Source organism: Prionailurus viverrinus, chromosome B3 (assembly GCF_022837055.1).
Source record: "Prionailurus viverrinus isolate Anna chromosome B3, UM_Priviv_1.0, whole genome shotgun sequence".
NCBI lineage: Eukaryota > Metazoa > Chordata > Mammalia > Carnivora > Felidae > Prionailurus > Prionailurus viverrinus.
In genome coordinates, this window is record NC_062566.1 from 85,696,007 (window position 1) to 85,719,188 (window position 23,182).

A 23,182-nucleotide genomic window follows, 5' to 3' on the forward strand; every position below is an offset into this window, starting at 1 on the left:
ATTTAATAGCATGTTATTAAACCTCCATGTATTTGTGGTTTCCAGATTTTTTTCTTATGGTTGACTTCTAGTTTCATAGTGTGCAGAGAAAGTGTATGGTATGACTTCAATCTTGAATTTGTTGAGGCTTGTTTTATGAGATCATATGTGTTCTATTCTAGATAATGTTCTGTGCGCACTTGAAAAGAATATGCATTCTTCTGCTTTAGGATGGAATGTTCTAAATAGATCTCTTAAATCCATCTGTTCCAGTGTGTCATTTGAAGCCATTGTTTCCTTGCTGATTTTCTGTTTAGATCATTTGTCGATTGATGTAAGTGGGTTGTTAAAGTCCCTTACTATTATTGTATTATTATTGATTAGTTCCTTTATATTTGTTATTAACTGTTTTACTATTTGGATGCTTCTGTGTTGGGTTATATCCCAATTGTTATATCTTCCTGTTGTGTTGTCCCCTTTATTATTATACAGTGTCCGTCTTAGTCTCTTGTTACAGTCTTTGTGTTAAAGTTAATTTTGTCTGATATAAGTATTGCTACTCAGATTTCTTTTGACATCCATTTCTGTGATCGATGTTTCTTCATCTCCTCATTTTCAATCTGTAGGCGTCTTTAGGTCTAAAATGAGTGTCTTGGAGACAGCATTATAGATAGGTCTTGTTTTATATGCATCTGTCACCCTGTCTTTTGGTTGGAACATTTAATCCATTCACTTTCGAAGAAGTATTGATAGATATGTATTTATTGCCATTTCATTTCTTTTCGTGGTTGTTTCTGAAGATTTTCTCTGACCCTTTCTTGTCTTTCTACCTTTCATATTTTGCTGGTTTTCTTTAGTGATATATTCAGATTTCTTTCTCTTTATTCTTTGCATATTTATTAGTAGTTTTTTATATATGGTTACCATTAGGTTTGTACATAATCTCTTCTGCATGTAGAAGTCTATAGAAATTGATGGTCATTTAAGTTTGAACCCGTTGTTTTATCCTATCTTCCCCATGTTTTAGAGATATGTTATTATATTTTATATCCTTTTTTGTGAGTTCCTTGACTGATTTTTTTACAGACATATTTCTTTTCACTGCTTTTGTGTTTCCTACTTCTATACTGACCCTTTTGGTCTAATCTTTCCCCTCAAAGGGTTCCTTCAATATTTCTTGCAGAGCTGGCTTAGTGGTAAAAAACTCAGTTTTTATTTGTCTGGGAAAGTCTTTATCTCTCCTTCTATTCTGAATGATAGCCTTGCTAGGTAGAGTATTATTGGCTACAAATTCTTCCTATTCAGTATTTTGAATATATCATGCCACTCCTTCTGGCTGGCAAAGTTTCTCTTGAAAAATCTCCTGTTAGTCTTTATGGGTTTTCCTTGTAAGTTACTGACTTCTTTTGTCTTCCTGCTTTAAAATTTTTTTCTTCATCACTATATTTTGCCAGTTTCATCACAATATGTCTTGATGTGTCTGCTTTTATTAATTTTGATGGGAGTTCTCTGTGCTTCCTGGATCTGAATGTTAGGATGTTTAGGATGTCTGTTCCCTTCCCCAGATAAGGGAAGTTTCCAGCTATTATTTCTTCAAATAAATGTTCTGTTCCCTTTTCTCTTTCTTCTTCTTCTTCTTCTAGGACTCCTATAAGACAAATTCGTCTTACATTTGCTGGAGTCACTGAGTTCCCTAAGTCTATTTTCATTTTGCATTTTCATTAATTCATTCCTCTGCTTCTTCCACCCTGTTTATTCTATCAGTTATGTTTCTCTTTTCATTTATTGAGTCCTTTATTTATGCTATGTGATTCTTTATCTCTGTGTTAAGGGTCTCGCTCATGTCTTTCACTCTTTTCTCAAGATCTAAAGATCAATTGTTTTAAATTCTCTAATAGGTATGTTACTTATACCTGTTTCACTTAGATTTCTGGCTGTGGCCTTGTCCTGATTGTCTTTCATTTGGGATAAATTTGTTTCCTCATTTTGTCTGCCTCTCTGTCTGTTTCTCTGTTTTAAGAAAGTCAGCTATGTATTCTGCTGTCGAAAGTAGTGACTTTATGAAAGCAGGTCCTGCAATGCCCTGCAGTGCAGTGTTCCTTGTTGACCAGAACCTGGCACTTCCCGAGAGTATCCTAAGTATATTGCTTACACCTTGCTGTTTTGTCTGAGCACTTTTCCTTTCAGTGCAGTCATCTGCACTGACTCTCTGCCTTTTGTGGATTGTGCCTGCTGTGTGGTGTTAGTGGGACTTCAGCACGCCAGCTCCGATGGGGTGTGTTTGTGGTAGGACTTGGGTGTTGGGCAGTGTTGTTAGCAAAATTTTCACTGGGCCTCTAGACCTGTACCAGATCTCCTGAAGTGCTGCAAGGGCCAAGGGCTGTGTGCTAGGGCAGCCAGGGACATGAGGATGGGCAAGGCTGGGTCCAGGGTGTGACTGTGGCTGAGGACACACAGCCAGGTGTGGTGCTGCAGTTGCCTGTGGCATATGGTGGCTGCTATGCACCTAATGGCTGGGCATAGTGTGTGCAAGGCTAAAACAAAATTTGCCCTGAGCCCATGGCCAAGACTTGCAGGTTTGGAGTGGACAAGTCCTTAAGAGAACTCCTGGACATGGCACACTGCTAGCAAGTTAGATAGCAAGTGTCTGTGTAGCACTATCTTCCACAGGTGGCTCTTTGTTTATGCTAAGGGACAGAGAAGGACAATGGTAACTGCCATCTCCCTTGTTTTCAGAGAACTCCCACAACATGCCCTGAAATCAGTATGAACAGATCTGTCTCCTCTTTGCCCCCAGTAAAAATGGTGTAAACCACTGTTTGTTTTGTTTTTGTTTTTTGTTTTTTATGTTGCCTTTCTGTGTAGCCTGCTGTCTCTTTAAGGCGAGGCGGGGTGCGGGATGGGCAACCCTGCTATCATTTGCCCTCCTGCCTTGCCCAGTGCTCAGTCAACTGACTGTTAAACTCCAGGCTCCAAGTCTGCTGGTTTTATTTTTTTAATGTTTTTTTTTTTTTTTTTTTGAGAGGGAGAAAGTGAGTGCTTGCATGCCTGAGTGGGGGAGGGGCAGAGAGAGAGAGGGAGACAGAGAATCCCAAGCAGGCTCCACTCTGTCAGTGGCAGAGCAGTGGAACCATGAAATCATGACCTGAGACAAAATCAAGAGTCGGATGCTTAAACTGACTGAGCCACCCAGGGGCCCCAAGTCCCATTGATTTAAAAAAACTCATGGAATTTAGCCCCTCTGATTTTTAAAGCCAAACGTTATGGGGATGACTCTTCCCTGTGTGAGCTCCCTGGTGCCAGGGACTGTTTCTCTGCCCTCTCCACAGGTGCAGTTCCCTCCCTCCTACGAGCAGCCTCCCTCCACCTTTCTGACCTTCCTAACCTTTCAGATGCAGCTTATTCTCCATATTTACTTGTGGAATTTGTTCCGCCAGTCTTCAGATCTCTTATTGAGATGTCTTTATTGAGTTGGATGTGAGTCGATATACAAAATTTTAGTTCAACTTTAAACTTAACTAAAAACCCCAAAAATCCAATGTAAATTTAGAATATGATCTACTTGAAAACACAGGATGGGATCCTCCTACTCCACCATCTTCCAAGGCTCCCTTGAAGTATATCTCAAAGTCTTTATATTTAAAGTAGTTTCTTGTATACATCTTATACTTGAGTCTTGTTTTGTTATAGACTGACAATTTCTGTCATTAATTGGTAAATTTATCCCATTGACATTTAAGTGTTTATTATTAGAGTCAGATTAATATATATCACATTTTTATTTTCTATTAAGTGTATTTCTTTTTTGTTTCTTCCTCCCATCCCCTCTTTTTCTGTCTTCTCTGGATTTAATTGAGTATTTTATATAATTACACTTATCTCATTTTTTATATCAATTATACTTTAAAGGAATCTTTTAGCGTTTCACCAGAGTTTTGAACATACATTTTCAACTTGTCTAAGTCTCCCTTCAGATACTGCTAGAGTATTTCACACATAGTGCAGATACCTTATAACAGCATATTCCCAATGCCTCCTTCCTGTTCTTTTTGATGTTGCTGCCATTCATTTCCCTTATCTGCACCCTTTAATCACCCAAAACATTGCTCTTTTTATTATTGTGAACAAAGAATCATCTATTAGATCAATTAAGAATGAGAAAAATAAAAGATTTTACTTTATTCCATATATTTCTTGGACATTATTCCTTCCCCTATGGAGAACTAGATTGCTGACCCATATCATTTCTTTCTCCCGAAATTTTTTTCTTGAATATTTCTTGCAAGAATGATCTGTTGTCACATCCTGCAGTTTTTGGTTTATATTCATCTTTTTTTCTCTATTTTTGAATTATTTTACTGGATATGTAATTCTATGTGGGGGGGGCATTCTTTCAACACTTTGAATAGTTCACTCCACTCTTTTCTTGTTTGCATGGTTTCTGACTAAAAGCCCACTGTAATTCTTATACTTGTTTCTATATAAAGAATATGTTTTATTTCACTGGCTTCTTTTAAGATTCCCTCTTTGTCTATGGTTTTCTGTACTTTGAATATTATAGGGAAACATTCAGATTTTTTTGGTATTTTATTTGCTAGATGTTCGCTTTTGCTCTTATTACTTTTTTTTTTTTGCTCTTACTTTTTTTGCTTCATTGTCTCTTCTTCCTATTGTACATATATTCTACCTTTTAGAGTTACCACATATTTACTGAATATTGTGTTCAGGATTTTTTCTTCTTTTTTTCATTTTGTAAGTATGTATGGAGCTATCCTCAAGTTTACTGCTTCTTTCCTTAGGTGTGTCCAGTCTACTGATGAATCTACCAAGGGTATTCTTTTCTGTTATTTCTTTTTTGAAATGTAGTATTTTCTTTTGTGACCTCTTAGAATTCACATCTTTCTGCTTTCATAACCATAATTTTTTTTAATTTTTTTAACGTTTATTTATTTTTGAGACAGAGAGAGACAGAGCATGAATGGGGGAGGGTCAGAGAGAGGGAGACACAGAATCTGAAACAGGCTCCAGGCTCTGAGCGATCAGCACAGAGCCCGACGCGGGGCTCGAACTCACGGACCATGAGATCATGACCTGAGCCGAAGTCGGCCACTTAACCGACTGAGCCACCCAGGCTCCCCACCATGATTTTTTTTAATACTGCCTGATTTTCACATTACAACCATTAACATATTAATCATAGTTATTTTAAGTTCCCTGTCTGGTAATTCCAACATCGGTATCATATCTCAGTCTAACTTTGATGCTTGCTTTGTCTCTTCGGACTGTGTATATTCTTTGTATTCCTCCAATTGCCTTTCTTTGGTATGACTTATAATTTTGTTGTTGTTGTTGTTGTTGTTGTTGTTGTTGTTGTTGAAATAAAGTCATAGATTGGATAATAGGAACTGAAATAAATAGACTATTAGTATACAAATGTATATTAAACTAGATAATAGCTGAGCTGTGTTTAATGTTTCATGTTTGGATCCAGAAGCTTTAAATGCTTATAATGTTCTTATTTTTGTCTCTGTTCTTGAATTTGTGCTTCCTGTGTACTCCTCCTCAAACAAAGTCTGTATTTTTCAGCTCTCTTAACTATAATCCATTCTTATACTGATGCCCTGTTGCTGTCGTGTTACAATGTGGAACAGGGGAAGCTTTTGATAACTTTGTGATTAAATCTCAGTCTTTTAGTGGACTTATGTCTCTTGGCTTTCACCTTCACAGGTATTTTTGTAGTAGTATAGATATTAGATATATTTCTCCTTAGGTGAGGGAGGAAGCCTAGAGGAGGCTGAGGTGGGTGGAGATTCTTTCCTCCAGGTGAGATAGGGCTCTGATTTTTCCCCTGGAGAATAGGCCTTTGTTATATAGAATCCATTGAATGTATTTCACCATGATTACTCTTTCCTTACCCCCTGCCAGAGATAAGAAGGTATCTTTGTCAGATTCTTACCAAAAGAACATTATAGAGTTTCTGAAAGGAAAGCCCATGAAAATGTGAAGGACTCTATAAAACTGTGGTGCCCAGAGTTTCTAACTATCATGCTAGTCCAGACTTAGCCACCAGAAATAGGTTGATTACCATTTAAGTGTTCCTACGTGCTTGTTTGTTTCTCCAGACAAGTATATATTAACCGTGATTCCCCATATTCACCTATGCATCTAGATATAGGACAATAGTTTGTCCTGAAACCTCAATTCTCTGATGGGTCCAAAAAAAGTTGTTGATTTTTTAGTTAGTACAAGTGTTTCTTGTAAAGACTGAAGTAATGACATGTTGGAATTGAAACTAGAAGTCTCATTCCTTTTTCAGTTACATAAAAAAGCTGTAACTTTCATATTGCTATTGGAAATTTTGTCCTTGTTTTAATAAGCTTAACTTTGGAACATTTTCTTTTTTTTTTGAAATAGAAAAACCCTGTAATATTTCCTATTACAGTTTGGAAAAAATCTGGAAAAATACCATCAATTTTAAGATAGCATTATAGACTTCACTACCTAATGTGGCTAAGCATTTATGTTGCCTTTATCCCAGTAAAGAGCACATTTGTTTTATGAAGAAATATATGCTTTTCCCATAAGGGAAATAGAACTTCATAAAGACTCTATTTCCTAGATTTCTTCTTATGTGGCCAAGTCCTACGGGATAATACATTTTGATCTACTCACATTTCTTGCATCAACCATTGATATTCTTTGAATGAGACCAATACCACCAACACACTATGTGGCCAATAGCCAATATCTTGACCCTATCTTTCTTTGCCTATTTCAAAATTAACCAAGCTAAGGCAATACTTTGTTAGAAACGTTGTTTTTGGTTTGACTATGTAGGGCACTAGAATCATAAAATGAGGTTACAATTATCACCATTTGGGAATGATTCTATTTTTCCACCTTAAAACCTAGTTCAATGTGAAAACTAAAAATAAGGAAAAAAACCTAATTTATTCTGTGTTTCATTCTTCCCAATTGCCTTTCTTTTCTCCACCTCAAAATACCTTCAGCTGGTATCTTCTTTTCATTCATGTATGACTGCTGTGATTCTCTTCCATGGATGAGCTTCTTTGAAAAGCTCACATCACTCACAGAGACTTTAGAAAGCACTACTCCTGCTAGATCCAGGCTCTCCACAAAGTTTCCCAGGCTCTGTAGGGAGATGTTGTGGGCTGGGCTTCCAGGAGGCATGATTACTTACAGAAAACAACATGTAGTTTTACCACATTTATACCATGTTCACTTTTGTCTTCTCCATATTTTAATTTTAGCTCTTCACCACTGTGCTTGGGACAAACAATTTCTACACCTGGTGCTCAAGAATAGTTCAGTGGAGGGGCGCCTGGGTGGCTCAGTCGGTTAAGTGGCCGACTTCGGCTCGGGTCATGATCTCACAGTCCATGGGTTCGAGCCCCGTGTTGGGCTCTGTGCTGAAAGCTCAGAGCGTGGAGCCTGTTTCAAATTCTGTGTCTCCCTCTCTCTGACCCTCCCCCATTCATGCTCTGTCTCTGTCTCAAAAATAAATAAATGTTAAAAAAAAAAAGAATAGTTCAGTGGAAAGAGTCAGCCTCTCTCTTGGACCCCCTTTCTTATCCATACTTAGGAGCAGAAAACTTTTCTGAGGGGATTAAACTATTCTGTTCAGACCATCAGGCCAATCCGTATTCTACTGTACTATCATGTTTCCTTGGTTTGAGTCTCAGTTGTTGTTTACTATTAGGGTAAGAAGTCAAATACCTTCACTGTGCCTAATACTGAGCTAACCACTGTTGCTGCATACCCTCTTGTAAACTGTTCTTATCTTTAGAACTATTCATCTACTTCTTCTTCCTATAAATGTTTCCAACCATTCAATATGTCTTGTTTTTCCATGCAAGTGTTTGTTACATTGCTTTGTAGGATAAAAGGAAAGTCTAGACGATACCTGTGTTCCCTTCAAATAGTTAGATTTTATAATCAATACAAATGCCTTTGTGAGAATGCAGTTATGGAGAATTTGCTCATAACCTCAAATTATGTAATTTATGTAATTTTATGTAACTTTCTTATAATTTACATTTATATAAATTACATAATTGACATTATGTAATTTTCTTATATTTACATTTTACATAAATCGAGTAATTAGTGTCATAGATAGAATACAGCCATTTTTTGTTCACTCCTTTCACAGAGATATTGGGATGCAAGTAACTGAAATTCTTACCACACTATATCTAAATACCAATTTAGTAGGAGAATAAACAAGAAAGTATTGTCCCATGTAAAATAAAATCCACACAATGACATTGTTTACAGTCTCTGCATGTTCAATTCTCACATAGGCTTAAAAGGTTGGGATAACTTCTTGGGCATCCCCCAAATTTAATATCCAGTACCTCCAAAGAGTTCAACAACTCCCTGGCTTTATTCACTTATTCTTCATTGTTTCTTTTATCCATTTGTTCAGAAAGTAATTACTTAGACATTAGAGGAAAGACACAGTCTCTCTCCTCATGGAGGAGATCAGCAAGTAAACAATTGTAATTCAGTGTGGTCAGCGATTTGTTAGGAAACATGAAGGGCTAAGAAAGTGCCAAAGAAGGACACCTATGTCTCCTTTGGGAGATGTGGACAATCAGGAAAGTCTTCTTAGATAAAAGCTGAGCATAATCCAGAAGGAGAAGTAGGAATTGGCAAATAAACAAAGGTTAAAAGGATATTCCAACAAAAATTATTGGCATGCACCAAGGCCCAAAGGAGAAATAGAGTAAAATTAGAAGAAACAAATTCTGTGGTCAGGAATCTTGGAACATAGAATACCAACAACAAAAAACGAAGTAGTGTGACAGCTGTAGGCAAGGGGCTTGGGGGAGGAAGAACGTAAGTGAGATAACAATTAGAGCCTTCTCCTGCCCTCTTTCTCCTCACTTCCCCAAGTCAGAAATCCAAGGTGTTTCACTCACAATATTCTTGCTATAATCTTATTCCAGGGTTTATCCCTCTAGAGTAGTTTTATTAAAACAGTTTATATTTTGGGAGTCCTGGGTGGCTTAATTAAGTATCTGACTCTTGATTCCAACTCAGATTATGATCTCAGAGTCATGGGATTGAGTCCCACATCAGGCTCCACACTTGGGGTGGATTCTCTCTCCCTCTCTCTCTGCCCCTCCCCCTGTGTGTGCATGTGTGCTCTCTCTTTCTCTCAAAATAAATAAATAAATATTGAAAACAGTTTATATTTTTATCTCAAAATATTGTTATGTTTTATTCAAAAGGTTTTTAATCTGGTAGTCTGGTAAATCTTCAAGGAACTAAAATAGATGACATTATTGATCTGAAAGGAGCAAGTGAGGCTGGAGGTTGTCTCTGTGACGGAAACAGGATGAAACCCAAAGCCCAATAGATTGTAGAAAACACCATTACACTTCCTTTTTTTAATTAGGTCAGTGTAATATAAAACTGTGTGATCTTTTCTTAATTTTCATTCTTTCTTCTCTACTTTTAAGCTGGTGAGGGGGTTGGAGAGCAGAAGAAAAGCTGGAAACTCAGAGTCCTAAGTCTTTTTATTTATTCATTTTTTTAACATTTATTTTTTTTAAACGTTTTATTTATTTTTGAGACAGAGAGAGACAGAGCATGAGCAGGGGAGGGTCAGAGAGAGAGGGAGACACAGAATCTGAAACAGGCTCCAGGCTCTGAGCTGTTAGCCCAGAGCCTGATGTGGGGCTCGAACTCACAGACCTCGAGATCATGACCTGAGCCGAAGTCGGATGCCCAACCGACTGAGCCACCCAGGCGCCCCAACATTTATTTATTTTTGAGAGACTGAGAGAGACAAACATGAGTGGGGGAGGGGCAGAGAGAAAAAGAGGCAAGAATCTGCAGCAAGCTCCAGGCTCTGAGCTGTCAGCACGGAGCCCAACGCAGGGCTCAAGCCAAAGTTGGGTGCTTACCCAACTGAGCCACCCAGTTTCCCCTAGAGTCCTAAGTCTTGATAAGTCCTATTAAAATGAAAATGATAGTAATTTAAAATTTATAACATAAAAGAATGAAGCAAAATGTTGGCATTTAGTAATACTATTCAAATGTCCCAAATCTGATAAACTTATTTCATATAGGGAGAAACCACTCCACCATGTGGACATATGCCAAAGCAGAATTTACTAACCTTTACACTTTTAACGTTTTGGGCCAGATAATTCTTGGTTCTGGTAGCTGGCCTGGGCATTGTAGAATGTTTAGTAGCATCATTGGTCTCTATTCCCTAGATGCCAGTCTCACTCTACCCACAAGTTGTGGTAAACAAAAATGTTCCCAGGGATTGCCAAAAGTCCCCTGGGAGACTAAATCACCTCTGGTTGTGAAACACTGTGCTAGACAGTAGTAGAGCATACCATCTTGTGGGAAGAAAGATTTGCCAACATCTTATTCTAGTTCACATAATTTAAAGCAGATTGAGCTTAGTGTAAGAAGAGAAATTTCAATATAATTTTTATGAGAACATATAGTAAAAAAATCCTGAGAAGAAGGAAGTAGGAAGCAAAATCAATAAATATTCCACAGAGGTAGTGAAATACAAGCATGGACTTGAAAGACAGAGAAAAAGCATAAGGAAACTGCAAAACACAACACACACAAAGGCTGGGAAACATGAAGGTAAAGTATTTGAAAAATAGTAAAATTCCATTATGGTCAGCCAGTTTAGAATAACTGGCGGGTTGTGCTCACTTCAGCAGCACATATACTAGAATAAGTGATGGGTTAGGAGGCTGGAAAGATATATTGAGAGCTTGTTTTGAAAGATCTTCAATGCTATGATGAGAAATTGCGTGCTTTTTTCCATTGAGCACAAAAGGTCTAATTAATGTGTTAGAGTCTGTTGGTACAATTTTTGTATTATGAATACAATTTTTTTTTTGGTATTTATTTATTTTGAAAGAGAGAAAGAGAGCATGAGCAGGGGAAGGGGCAGAAAGAGGGGTAAGAGAGAGTCCCAACCAGGCTCTCTGCGCCTGTCAGTGCAGAGCCTGATATGGGGCTCGATCTCATGAACTGTGAGTTCATGACCTGAGCTGAAATCAAGATTTGGATGCTTAACCAACTGAGCCACCCAGGCCCCCATTAATGTAATTTTTAAACTTTATTTTATAAAGTATATTAAAATAATATTGTAAATCAATAGTTTACTATCTATTGCTTAGGTAGTAACACTAGAAGGAAGCCTTTGTTTTGAAACTTCAAAGCCAAGCTCAGATTAGTGATGGTTGATCAAATTACATGTTAAACATCTTTAACGAAATGGATAGCTTCATGAATGCTAGCCTTATAAGCAATCTATTTCCCAAATGTGGTTTCTACAAAACAAATGTGGTTGTTTTGCTAACTATAAGGATTGACCACTTTAAACAACAAAGGCTGGAAATTATTTCAGACACTTATCACATGCTGTAACAAGTAAACCAAAATATAAATATACATTGAAGTAAAGACTCTGATTGCATTAGACTATGTAGAAATATTTTGGGGTGATGAATGCAGCTAACAGCTAGATTAAAGTTGGCTTTTATCAATGAACAGAGTGGAGAGCCACTTGGATCCTCCCAGCAAGGACCCAATTCTTAATTAGCATAGACAATATTTTGGTTGTGTGTTCTCTGCTTGAATTTGGATAATATTTTGATAATCAAATAATCAGAAAGATTATATTCAGCACTACTCTATTATCAGTCTTTTGAAAGCCAAGTAAAACATCTTTGTTAATGAAGAATTAATATTCACAAATAAGCCCCAAAAGCCACAAAGAAAATACTCTGTTGTCTTAACATCAGCATATGGACAAAACAATGTACAAAACATGTTGCCCTTGAACAACATGAATTTGAACTGTATGGGTCCACTTACATGCAGATTTTTTTACAGTACAACTGTAAATGTATTTTCTTATGATTTTCTTTTCCCTAGCTTACTTTATTATAAGAATACAGTGCATACTACAAATAACATACAAAATATAATTGACGGTTTATGTTATTGGTAAGGCTTCCAGTTAATTGTAGGCTATTAATACGTAAGTTTTGGGGGAGTCACAAGGTCTTTGCAGATTTTCGGTTGTATAAGGAGTCAGCATCCCTGACCCCCAATGTCCAAGGGTCAACTGTATATACTTAAATGAAAAAAGCTGTAAGAGGGGTGCCTGGTGGCTCAGTCGGTTAAGCGTCCAACTCTCAATTTCAGCTCAGGTCATGATCTTACGGTTCATGAGACTGAAACCCCTGTTGGGCTCTGTGCTGGCAGAGAGGAGGCTGCTTGGGATTCTCCCTCTCCCCCTTTCTCTTTGCCCCTCCCCCACACACTCTCTTTCTTTTTCAAAATAAATAAATAAACATTTTTCCAAGCTGCAATAAATACAGCTTAATTTATTTCATCTGTGTTATTTATATCCTTACTTCAAAAAATAACTTATAGGGGCACCTGAGTGGCTCAGTCAGTTAAGCATCCGACTTCAGCTCAGGTCATGATCTCACAGTTTGCATCTGGCTCTGTAATGACAGCTCAGAGCCTGGAGCCTGCTTCAGATACTGTGTCTCCCTCTTTCTGCTTCTGTCTCTCTCTCTGTCTGAAAAATAATTAAACATTAACAATTTTTTTTTAAATAACATTTTTTTTTTCTTTCTCTCTTTTATTATCTTCTATTGTCACAAAATTTTTGATATGTTCTCATGGATGGAAATATAAAGTAACCCAATAAACAGTTACAAATAGAGCACATCAGTTAGTAATAAATGGTATGAAGAAAAACAAAGGAGGATTAAGGTTGTAGAGCATACTCCTATGGGATGGGAAGGAAGAAGCCAGATGCAGCACAGACCTGAGGAGAGAAAAGAAACGTCCATGTGAACATATGTTTAAAGAGTGTTTTAGACAGAACTAACTAGTGCAAAGCTAACAGTAATGTGTACATTAGGTTTGAGGAAAAACAAGGAAGCCACCAGAAGTTGTTTATTACTTTGTCCATAGTATCTCAAAAGTGCTGACCTCATTGTAGGGGCTCACTAAGTATTTGCTGAATCAGTTCAGCATTCTAGAAGTTCAGGGAATGAGGGAAAGATTATAGAATATGCAGCAGAGAAGTTCCAGAAGGGAATCCTCATAGGCTAGTCTAAATGAAACAAAACAAAACAAAACAAAACAAAACAAAACAAAACAAAAATAAAAAACAAAAACCAGAAACAAAGAACAAAAAACTATGGCTCTTACTCTGAAAGAAATGCGAAGTCATTAGGAGATTTGGAAAATGGAAATGACATTATCTGAAATATGTTTTAATAGGACCCTCTGGTGTGCTTTTAGAGACTCACAAAGAAAAGGGCAGAATCAAGGAGAGAAATAATAGCATTTTCAACCTAGATGGTCACAGAGGGTGCTGTAGAAATGGTCAGGATTCTATATGTACTTTGAAGATATAAATTGTAGGATTTGTTAACAGATTCACGAGTATGATAAAAAAAAACCAAAGAGTCAAGGAGGAGCCCCAGTGTGTCCCCTAAACATCTGTAAGAATGTTTCAAGGCATCTGTGAGAGTTATATTTAAGGTGATGAAGATGGTGGGAAGATGAGATGGGGAAAGAGTTATGGAATAAGGAATTAGTTTGGGAATATGTTGTGTTTGAAATGAATATTGGACCCCCGCATGGAGTCGAATGGACTACTGGAAATGTGATGCTGAATTTCAGGCTAGAGGTCTAGAGTTGGGAGCTTTTAGAATAAATGGTATTTAAAACCATGTGATGAGATAGTCAAAAGAGTGAGGATATAAAGGAACTATTGGCAACTGAGTTCTGGAGCACACTAATATTCAGAAAACAGCGAATTCAAAAATGAGACTGAGAAGGAATGAAATAGAAAGAGAAGGAGAAAATCCTGAAGGATCATGTATTTAGGAGAAAGTGGGGTGCCTGGCTGACTCGGTAGAGCATTTGACTATTGATCTTGGGGTTGTGAGTGCAAGCCCCATGTTGGGCATGGAGACTGTTTAAAATTACAAAAAAAAAAAAGAAAAATAGGAAAGTGATGAACTCAATACATCACTAAAATGAGAACAAGTAGGTAAAATAAATTGAGCACTGACAATTGGTGTGACAGTCATTGGTGATTTTGAAAAAAAATCTGTTTTGCAGATTTGCAAAACTGGTGGAAACAAAAGCTTAATTAGGGAAGGTTCAACAGAATAAGAGGAGAGGAGTTATAAATAGCAAATGTAGACCACTATTTTGATAAATTTTGCTTTATAGTTAACAGATTGAGTAGTATCTGGGGGGGCGGATATGTGTGCTCAAGGTTTTTGTTTGTATGTTTTGAAAACAATAGTATTATATCATATTTAAATCTCATTGATCATGAGAATGGCTCAGTGGAGTGGAAAACTGGATGACACAGATTAGAGCAGGGACATGTTGCTGAAGTGTTGTACTTGAGAGGACAAGAGCCAGTATGACCAAAGGAAGTGTTGTTCTTAACTGTGAATGGGCAAGTCATCCATACTAACAGAAGGGAGGGCAGAGACAGAATATGGGTAGATTAGTAATGCGTATAAATCATTTCATTTCTTTCAGTTTTCTCAGTGAAAGCAGAAAAGATCATGTACAGGGAATAAAGAAGGAGGGAGGAATGCTAGAAGATTCAAGAGAGGAGAAAGGAGGCAACAAGATTGGTCAAAGAGTGGGAGCATGAACACACCAGGAAATATATTCAATTTACCAGACTGCCTATGGCTCACGTAAGTTTATGGTCATTAATTTAAAGTGACATCAGTGGACACAGTTATGTCTTTTTCTCCAACCATGTTGAGCTACCTGGTGAGAACATGGAGAAGGTAGAGAACTAGTGTAACCAGGATTGAGAGTGAGGATTTGTCACAAGTAAACAATATATGCTATATGATTTGCATTCACATGGAAATTAACTTCAAACTGAAAAAATTACTCATCCACATGCACATATATGTAAAAAAACAACATGATCCTCTTTACTAATCTTAAAAACAACAAATTAAGTTAACTCCTCTTGTTTTGGCAACACATTCTTAAACAATCATAGTTAAAATATACAGTTGACCTTGAACAACACAGGGGTTAGGAGTGTCAATACACTGTGCAGTCAAAAATCTTTGCAGAACTTAATTTTCCAGAAACTTAACCACGGATAGCCTATAGTTGACCAGAAGACTTACCAATAACATAAATGGTTTATTAACACATATTTTGTATGTTATGGATACCATATATTGTATTTTTACAATAAAATAAACGAGAGGGGCACCTGGGTGGCTCAGTCAGTTAAGGTCTGACTTGGGCTCAGGTCATGATATCATGGTCTGTGAGTTGGAGTCCCGCCTCAGGCTCTGTGCTGACAGCTCAGAGCCTGAAGCCTACTTCGGATTCTGTGTTTCCCTCTCTCTCTGCCCCTCCCCAACTCTCTGTCTCTCTCAAAAGTAAATAAACATTAAAAAAAGATTTTTAAAATAAATGAGAAAAAAGAATATGTTAATAAGAAAATCAAAAGGAAGAGAAAATATATTTACAGTACTGTAATGTAAAAAATAATCCACGTATCAGTGAACCCACACTGTTCAGACCCATGTTCTTCTGGGATCAATTTATGTCCTTCTAGACATTGATATTTAATTTGCTGTACTTTTAGCACAAGTCAAATATCAACCCCCTCTGCATCTTTCTCTCTAATCATTCCTGTCTTTCATCACTCACACCCAAGCACAGTAATTTATCTATAATAGAAAAATAAAGGGTGCCTAAAAGGTGGTTAGGCATCACAGTAACTGCAGCTCCAAACTGAGCCTCATTATCTTCACATCTGAGAACTACAGCTCCCTCTAGTGGAAGTCAGTTATTTCTTTTCCCTAGAGAGTGATGGAAAAAAAAAAAAAACCTTTTCTTTTTTCTCTTTAATTTTTATTTTAGAGAGAGAGAGAGAGCACACACACTCAGGGCAGGAGGCAAGGGCAGAGTGAGAGACAGAGACAGAGACAGAGACAGAGACAGAGACAGAGGCAGAGAATCTTAAGCAGGCTCCATGCCCAGCATGGAACTGAATGGAACGACTCAATCCCACAACCCTGGGATCATGACCTGAGCCAAAATCAAGAGCCAGGAGCTCAACCAACTGAGCCACCCAGTCCCCCAACACCTTCCTTTTTCATTGGTGGCATAGTCATTCATACAACATTTAAAATAATGTGTTTCTTATTTCCAGTAGTTATTTTGGCAAAATGGACTGAAAGCTTCACTAAAAATATAAGACTAATCCTGAAAAACAAAACAAACAAAAATCAATAAAAATGGCCTTTTTCACAAGTGATTCTCATTGACTGGTAAAAAAACAATTTCAGGAAGTTCTTGACTGGTTCCTTTACAGTAATATGAGCATGATAGGAACCTGGCAGAAACTCCTCTCATTTGGAACAATAGTATCTTAGAAAGAAAAACAGAACTTGTTCTTAAAAAATATTTTTGAAAGGACTCTTAATAGGAGGTTTTTCAAATATATTGGAGACAATTCAGACATTTGTGAAGAATATGCTTCATTATTATTCTCATCATGATCATCATTATAAAAATAAAGAGAACATTTAGCAATGAGCTGTGTGAAATTTCAAGTGATTAACATTGTTCAAGTTCATGCTTTTTAGTACTAAACATTTTTTAAAGATTATTTATTTATTCTGAGAGAGAGAGAGAAAGAGAGCGCAGAGCCCTACATGGGGCTCAACCTCAGAACTCGTGAGATCATGACCTGAGATGAAATCAAGAGTTGGACCCTTAACTGACTGAGCTACCAAGATGCCCTTAGTACCAAACATTTTTGAGAGTCACAGTTTTGACCATTTTGGGGAAAGAATTATTTTAAGAAAAATGAGTTCAATAATTTGCATATCTACAACCTGCATTCAAAGATGGACTTTCACGTTTTGTTGGGAAGTAAGGAGAGTTGCGTTATTGTTTGGGCTTATCATTAACCGGTAGTGCAAAACAGAGAAAGAAGATAAGTTTTCTGTGTCTGTTTCTACCTTTGTATTTCATCTCTAAAATAAAAGATTCAGTCCAGTGGATCTATAGAGAAGAGGAGAAAAATTAAATATATAAGTTCTCTCCCCTATTTAATAAAACATCTTGGGAACTTGATTCCTCTTGTATATTCTTCTCTGAATATTTATTCAGTCTTGCACTATGTTAGTTATTGTAAGTCTAGCAGCATACCTCTCGGAGTCTCAATTATCTCATCTGCAAATGGGAATAACAAACCGAGACTGCTGATCTCAATAGATTGCTGATGAAAATCAATAAGGCTACATGTTAAAGTAAAGCTACTACATACAAAAATTTTAGATGACAAAGGACAAGTTAAATGTGAAATATCAATATTAATATTTTGGTCCCCTTGATTAGACATTCTATTTAGAATAAATTGGTTATGTAAAATTTTGGTGGAATTATATAGAAAAAATCTTTTTCTTTTTATCAGACAAGGATTCCCTAAAGGAAAATTTTGCTAAACCCTCATTCGCTTGCTATATCTGTTAATAAAAAATTATAAAATAAACCCTTAAGAAAAATGTTATGCAGGTTTGCTTCCAGTGGGAAATAGTTTCCATGAAAGGACTGTTAAAGGTAAACAGAAAAAAAGTTTATAAAGCTTAAAAATAGAATTGGCTTAAAAAATAGAATTCCTTGTGTTAAATATCTTTTTTTTTAAATGTTTTTAAAGTTTATTTATTTGTTTGAAGAGAGAGAGAGAAAGAGCAGGGGGTGGGCAGAGAGAGAGGGAGGGAGAGAATCCCAAGCAGGCTCCTCACTGTCAGCACAGAGCCCAACATGGGGGCTGGAACCCACCACAAACTGTGAGCTCATGACCTGAGCTAAAACCAAGAGTTGGACGATTAACCAACTGAGCCACACAGGTGCCCCTGTTAAATGTTCTTTTTGTTCGCTTTTGTGTTTTTAAGTGTTTCTTTATTTTCATTACTATTTATTTATTTATTTATTTGTTTTCAGTGGGGACAAGAATAGCTTTGTTCATTCCTCCATGCTTTTGCTAGGTAGTTGGCATTATCTTTGCCAGCTTTCATTGTTTACCTATCCGCTACCTTGTTATCTTTAGAGAATTTTGCCTTACTCTTTCTACTTTGTGTTGCTACTATATTATTTTATTGACATTAGAAGATGAACTGAGTAAATATTTATGTATTTTTTCCTATACAAAGTATATCAGAAAGAAATATACTTGGTAATCATGGTCGGGAAACCAGAGGGAAAGGGTAAACTCAAGGAAGTTCAAGTAGCTTAGCGACAGAGTGCCAAGAGAAAGGAAACAAAGTCAGGGGTCAGTTTTCAAGTGGATAAAGGACCAGGTAGATTTCTGAAGACGGAATAAGGATCTAGAAGACCCAGAGGGCTAGATCTGTGGTCTGACCCCAATAATAATGGTAATGATTATATTAGGGTTTATTATATTATGTGATACTATGTGATAAGTTAGAGATAGGAGACAAAAAGTATATCCATAACCTCAAAAACAAAACAGATTTTTCAGTGTTAGTAGAAACAATTTGCTTGTCTTGTACAATGTGGTGGTTTTGTTTTAAATAGAACACAAGAACACCAACTTTATGCATTATCTGGTGGTCAGGGAAAGTAATATTATTCTGTTTTCAAATGCAGTCATTATAACATTCTAAAAACTAATTGATAGGGGTGCCTGGGTATCTCAGTTGGTTAAAAGTCAGACTTTGTCTCAGGTCACAGTCTCGCGGTTCGTGGGTTGGAGCCCCCGCATCCGGCTCTGTGCTGACAACTCAGAGCCTGGAGCCTGCTTTGGATTCTGTGTCTCCCTCTCACTCTGCCCCTCCCCTGCTCATGGTCTGTTGCTCTCTCCCTCAAGAATGAATAAACATTAAAAAAAAATAACTGATAATAATAACTAACAACTATTGAGTACTTACAGTGTGGCAGGTAATGTTCTGAACATCTTTAATCCATATTACAACCAATGAGATGGTTATTATTTTTTCCTATTTTATAGATAAGGAAAGTCTAGCACAAAGAAGTTAAGAAGCTTATCTAAGGCCATTTATCTAGGAAGTTTTGGAGAGTGGGCTTTCACGTATAGACATTCTGATTCTAGAACCCATATACTTAGGAAGAAGACTAGTGAACATAGAAGACTAGGTTCTGTTGAAATCCATTATGTGCTTTCACCATGTGAGGAGGATGAAGAAAAATAGTAAATCAAAAGTTTTCCCAAGAAGTTTACCATCTACTTGGGAAATCATGAAAAAATGGGAAGTCACAATTTTAACTGTCTAATTTAAATTGGAGCTTGGTTTGTATAAACTAGAAGTGTTTGTTGATGTTGTTGCTGTTTGGAAGGCCTTAAATATAATATAATTCCATAAGGTATTTGGTACGTATCTATTTATCAATTGTTTCTACTAAATTTGGTTCCATTTGCTTTTTTCCCACAACAATATATTATGACATCATTCCAGGATAGTGTGTACAAACCTACCTCTTTTATAGCTCTTGTCTTGCATTGCCATAACTTACTTAACCCGAGCTCTATTAATGGGCCTTTAGCTTGCTCTCAATTTTTCGTTTTCACAATTGATGAAAGCAAACTGATAAGTGCTTTTAAGATCATGTGTATAAACCCATGCATATGTTTGTACAATTTTATAAGGGCTTATTCCAAGATTTCTAGGTATAGATTTGATGGGACAGATGTTATATATATTGCAAATTGTGAAAAAAATGCCAAATTATTTTCTAAAAATGAATCAACTTTATAGTTCACTGGCAAGGAGCTGAGTGCCCATATTCCTTGTCAAAACTATTTTTTTTTTAATCTTTAGCATTTAGTCTTCCTAATCTGTAATAAGAAAAGTGTCATTTCTAAGAACAAGGACTGAAATAAAGATTATGCTTTTTGTTAGAACTATTTAACTGATGTTGTTTATAAAAAAAAAAAAGGTAGGAGAGGACACGAAGTAAAAAGTAAGTGAATCTCAGAGTAAATCTCTGTTAATAGTTTTTTACATTTTGTATTTAATTTTTTTAATGTTTATTTTATTTTTGAGAGAGAGAGAGACAGTGTGAGCAGGGACAGGCAGAGAGACACAGGGAGGGAGACACAGAATCCGAAGCAGCCTCAAGGCTGTGAGCTGTCAGCACAGAGCCCAATGTGGGGCTCAAACTCATGAACCTTGAGATCATGGCCTGAGCCGAAGTTGGATGCTTAAGCGACTGAGCCACCCAGGCACCCCTCTGTTAATAGTTTTAACACACCAGTTGTGACAAAATGTGTTCTCCCATGTGCTTTCTTTCTTTTTTTTTTTCCAAATAGACTTTATTTTTAGAGCAATTTTAGGTTCATAGCAAAACTGAAAGGAAGATACAGAGATTTTCCATATAACCTCTACCCCACATGTGCATAGCCTTATCCGCCATCCGCATTCCCCTTCAAAATGGTACATTTGTTAAAATTGAAGAATCTACATTGACACATCATTACCACTCATAGTCCATAGTTTACATTAGGGTTTACTTTTGGTGTTGCACATTCTATGGGTTTGGATAAATTTACAATGATATGTATCCACCATGATACTATCATGCAGAGTAGTTCCACTACCCTAAAAATTTTATGTGTTCCCCTATTTTAGTTACTATATCCTGGACATGTCTTCATATTATTAGTATATATTTTTAAACAGTTAAAGAGTATTCTACCAAATAGATTTACAATATTTTATTAAACATGCTTCATATTGATAAATATTAAATTGTTTTCAGTTGTTTGCTATTATTTACAAAACCATAGGATGCCTGCTTGGCTCAGTTGGTTAAGCGTCCGACTTTGGCTCAGGTCATAATTTCATGGTTTGGTTCCAGAGTTTGAGACCTGCCTCAGGCTCCATGCTGACAGTGCAGAGCCTGCTTGGGATTCATTCTCTCTCCCTCTCTCTCTGCCCCTCTGCTCCCCTCAAAAAAACAAAAAACAAAAAACATAATAGACATTCTTGTATATAACAACTTTGGACACTTTTGTGAGTGTATCTGTAGGATAATGAAAGATTTAAAAGAGGAGAAAAGAAGAATGAGTCAGTGCCTATGAACATAGTCATGCACAGAAATGGAAAACAATTAAATCATACAAACCTAATGTTAAAAAATAAAAGAGACACAGGAAAGAGACAGGAAGCTAACATATGTTTGGTGTATATCATGTGCCATATGTATAATCACATTTTTTCCTGTAAACAAAATTTTAAGTTAACAAACATCATCCCCACTTTTTAGAGAACTGAACTTAGTTGAATTCATAAGAAAACAAATATATTTACGGGCAGTCATTCATATTGAGAGATATGGCTGTCATTCAGACCAAAACACAAATACCTGCATAGCAGCCCTTGAAGCTAAGGGATTTGCCCCATTTACCTCAAGGCTTTGTGATGGAACAGATTTTAAACCCAGGCTGGCCAACCCCAGAACCTGCCATCTTTGGTATTAAACTACACTGTCCTCAAAAGGAAAAGTTGTCAAAAATAAGTAGAATTTACTAGAAGGCCAATGTTCTATCTCAAAAAGTTACCAAGACAAGGATATAAGCATTGGGAAAAAAGCAGACACCAGGTATGATAACGTGGAGAGATTTTTCATAGCCTGGTAGCAAGACTGACTTGTTATAGAACCAGAGAACTGGCCCTGCACATGGAGATCAAGGGGACTGTGAAAATGTAAATGTCACAGTTGCTGAGTGTAGGTAAGGCTATGAAAGTGTTATTCCGATCTGGAGAAAAAGTTGTATTATAAAAACGCTATATAAATGGAAAACTAAGCTCATATAAGAGTACCCAAGCAATATCTGTTATATTATAGGCACTAAATAAACATTCATTAAAATTATTATATTAAAAGGTTGTGCAAACTTTACATTTTTTAAAAATTTTTTAACGTTTATTTATTACTGAAAGACAGAGAGACACAGAGTGTGAGCAGGGGAGGGGTAGAGAGAGGAGAGACACAGAATCTGAAGTAGGCTCCAGGCTCTGAGCTGTCAGCACAGATCCTGATGCGGGGCTCACCCTCACAAACTGTGAGATAATGACCTGAGCCGAGGTCAGTCGCCCAACGAACTGAGCCACCCAGGCACCCCAATTACATATTATTTTTTGAATAGATTTCATCAACTCACTAGAAACTTCACAATTTCTAAAATTCCCACATTAAATAATAATAAGTAAAAATCATGAAAATAATATAACACAAAACTATTGCTAGACCCACAAGGAGTAAGGAACTTTAAATGTTGTCTTGCTGAGAAAATTAAAACCAGACTAAAGTTACCTAATAATAAACTGATTTTTCTTAATATATGTAAAATACTGAGCAATTATAGAATTTTCTAATTTTTTTTATTTAAAACAAGTTCTAAATTATTGTGCTTGAAGAGCTTCACTGTATGTTAGATACACATTTTATTTAATGGAGCATACAACAATTAATTTCAAGTATGGCTGAATTCCATTAACAAGGAAAAAAGAGATAATGTAATCCATCATAGCTGGTCAATTACAATGGGGGAAATGTATTTTATCCCACTATGTACATAGAAACATGATTTAAGACTTAATATAGACAGTGATGTAATTCTGTGATTTTAGTGAAATAAAATGTGACCATCCAATCCTACAAAACAGTTCATAATATGATGCCAGACATTCTTGTTTTGTAATTTATCATGTTTATAATATCAAACAAAATTCCTTTATTTGTTTATTACATTTTTTTAATGTTTATTTTTGAAAGAGACAGAGCACGAGTGGGGGAGGGGCAAAGAGAGAGGGGGACACAGAATATGAAGCAGGCTCCAGGCTCTGAGCTATCAGCATAGAGCCTGATGCAGGACTTGAATTCAAGAGCCCTGAGATCATGACCTGAGCCCAAGTCAGACTCTTAACCAACTCAGCCACCCAGGCGCCCCTAAAATTCCTTTAAAGAAAAAAAAATTCCTTTAGAGAAATGTGCTCTCTAATGTATTTTATTTATTTTTAAAATTTTTGTTTTGGAGAGAGAGCATGAGTGGGAGAGAGAAGCAGAAGGAGAGAGAGAGAGACAGAGAGAGAGGAGAGAGAGAGAGGAGAGA